This window comes from Marmota marmota, unplaced genomic scaffold, assembly GCF_001458135.2.
Source record: "Marmota marmota marmota unplaced genomic scaffold, marMar, whole genome shotgun sequence".
Taxonomy (NCBI): Eukaryota; Metazoa; Chordata; class Mammalia; order Rodentia; family Sciuridae; genus Marmota; species Marmota marmota.
Window position 1 is genome coordinate 3,068,128 of NW_025999962.1, and position 3,058 is coordinate 3,071,185.

A 3,058-nucleotide genomic window follows, 5' to 3' on the forward strand; every position below is an offset into this window, starting at 1 on the left:
CAAAAAAAAAAAAAAAAAAAGAACCTTTGCATTGACTCATCTAATAGGAGAATCTATGCTAGCTGTGAGCCTTACGGACACTCCCAAGCCCTCCTTCCCTGACCTGGGCTCCAACTGACACCAGGACCCCTCACAGATGAACTCAGGGTATGATGCCCTTCCGCCCGTCTTTGCTCCCCACTGCTGCACCCTGTGGAGGAGGAAACTGAGGTTCAAGTGGGTGAGCAGACCTTCCTGCGATCACAGTTTTATTAAGTACCCAAACCAGCACCCGGTTTAATCCCTGTGACTCCAGGTGGACTTTAGAACCCACCTGTGTTGGGCTGGATTCATTCATTCGATAAACACTGAGCACACCTGGGCCAGGTTGGTGCTGGACCCTGGAAACTGAAGGGTCACTGTCTGGCGGTGCCGGGGAGAGCCGTGGGACCCTGAGAAGAGGCACCTGCTGGGAGGTGGGCTCTGAGAGGCCCCAGCAAGAGTTTGCCAGGTGGGCAGGGAGGGGAGGAGAGACGGCCGGGCATCTGGTCAAGTGGTATGGCCCTGTTTCTCCAGATTCTCAGTGTCAAACAGATGCCAAAGGAAAAGGATCAGGAGAGGGTGCCCAGGGACAGTGCTGGAGGCCACGTCCAGTGCTGGCGGGCATCGTGTTGTGACGCTGTGAGGGTGTGTGGGCTCTGTCTCTATGGCCAGCACAGGAGCTGATGACCTCGGCCACCCTGAGCTGCACATGGCTGCGACCTAGCTTCATGGTGGCTTTGGAGTTGGAATCCCATCCCACGTGGGGCCTATTTGCTAAGCGTTAGCTGTGATGGTGGTGTGGCCGCAGCAGGGAGAGTCCACCTCAGAAGACGTGGGGGAGGCCCCATATCAGGAGTTCCGTGGCAGAAGGAGCGTGGAGAGGCACCTGAGGCGGGAAGAACAGCCCGGTCTGGAGAGAGGCCGTGGCGGCTCCGCGTAGGTTTAGCCGCCTACAGTGTGTCTTCAAGGAGTCCTGAGGGGGCCAGGCCCCTGGCCATGTGCTGGACGCTCTCAGCCCTTCTGCAGGGAAGCTCAGGAGACCGATGTCCCCAGCCATCCCTGTTGGGCTCACCTCCTTCCCAGCCCTTGGCTTTGCCGCTGTTTGTCTCCGGCTCCCTGATCCTCGGCCGGGCGCTGGCCATGGCTCGAGTAGCACAGCAGGAACCAGGAGCTTCAGGACAGGCCCCGGCAGAGCCCAGGCTGTCCCGGGAGGCTGTTTGTGGCCAGGGCCAGCCAGCCGCACATCCGCCTCTTCCCCCAACGTCTGGGACAGCTGGGCAAGGGCAGTGGCTTGGTCCTCCTCGCTGATTCCCCAGGGTCTGCAGCACGAGGGTCAGGACCCAGGCAGCCATGCACTGCCCTGTTTCTTAGTTCATCTTCAGCCTCTTCTCTGCACATCCAGAAACAGCTGGTTCATTTGCTCACTCAGCAAATGTTCTACTGAGCTCCTACTATGTGCCAGGCACTGTTCTCTGTGCAGAAAGGAGCCAGAATGCTCTCTGGCCTCCACGGAGCTGGCACTGCAAGGGACAGAATTTCCGTTGAGACAGGAGCTACCCTTCCCCACTGCCTCCCCTTGCCTGTGGCTGCCATTGCCCCACATGGCAGGCCCTTCCCCTCCCCACCAACCTGTTCTCACCCTTCAAAAGTTGCCCAAAGTGTTCAAAGAGCTGCCCTGACAGGGACGGGACATTTCAGCTCTGTGCACCTGCCCCCCCCCCACCCCATCACAAACAGAAGCTTCCAGCAAAGGGAAACGCCTGACATGGAGTTGTGATCTCACCGCTGTACAGGGCTCCTGCTGCATCCTTAGTTTTAGTTTCTTTCTTGGTGTAAAATGTGCAGTGTTTACTCTGAAACAGGAAGAAGTCAGCCTGTGTCTCAGGTTTCACATTTCACGAGGCTGACTTCATTCACGACCGCGTTTCACACGTTCTCATGTTTCAGACCACCACCGCCATCCGCTCCTGGGATCTGGGGTTTGATGGTGTTTGACGCACCAGCACATGACGTCAGGCTCCGGCTGGGCAGTCCACGGGGGTGGGGGGGCATAGGGCCATGTTTCTCCTCCCGGCCCTCTTCTGGGTCCCCACAGGTCCTCATTCCCTGGGTCTTGGCACACAGCACCCATTTTGGCCCTGCCTGCTTGCCATCTCTCTCACTGCAGGGTGAGGCTGCCCCTTGTTCATGTCAAGGTCCCCAGCTCAGGGATTGCCCAGAGAATGTGCATGTGTGTCCTGCATGCATTCATGTGCAGTCTCTATGCATGGGAGAGCCTGACCTGTGAACGCACCTAATCAGATCCTTCCAGGAGCCTCAGGGCCGGGCATGTGTCCCTCCTCTATGGGTGCTGGACCTCCACAGTGGCCACATGCACACACCCATGGACAATGGAAGGCTGCTGCTCAGGTGGACTCCCAGGTTCAAAGGCAGATTCTGTCAAGACCTGGCAAGCCACACACAGCCTGGGCCCAAGAGGTGCGGGCACATTGTTCATTTACACAGGGAGAAACCTGGGCCCAGCAAGGCCTGTAGCTTCCCAGGTGCCCACGGACAGGGAGAGGCTGAGCCTGGTGCTCTCCCCTCCCCACCTCTGACTCCAGTGGGAGCTTGAGGCACCAAAGCACCGGAGAATCCAGGAGGCTCAAGCAATGGACACTCATGATGTTTCCAGCCTCAACTTTGTTAAGAGTCCAGGATGAGAAGGAAGACAGGACTCTTCAAAGAGCAGGACTCACCTGGCATGACTCAGGGTAGGTAGAGGGGCACGGCACTGCATGTACAGGAACAAGGGTCACAGTGCTACAAACAGAGGCACAAGAGCCAAGTCTGAATTTCCCAAATACTTTGGAAAATTCCACAAACCACATTATAATCCTATTAAAGGAAATAAAAAAGAGGAAAAAACCCACAATTTGATCACCCCGACCAGCCAGTCTTAATTTCCCCATGTTCCCTGCAAGGTCTTTGCATGGTTGCTTCGAGGATCTCTCCAGTGGGCATCCCAGTGCGGATGCAATTCTGCATCTGGTGGTTC

General features: G+C 56.9%; 1 long non-coding RNA gene across 1 annotated transcript; it reads right to left on the reverse strand.

Moving 5' to 3' along the window:
* Nucleotides 1-231: 231 nt before the first annotated feature.
* LOC125616770 lies at nt 232-1,972 on the reverse strand. The gene is made up of 2 exons (XR_007347509.1): nt 1,805-1,972; nt 232-1,541 (listed from the first exon to the last, which is right to left on the reverse strand). It is a non-coding gene; the product is annotated as an uncharacterized LOC125616770 (long non-coding RNA).
* Nucleotides 1,973-3,058: the final 1,086 nt, after the last annotated feature.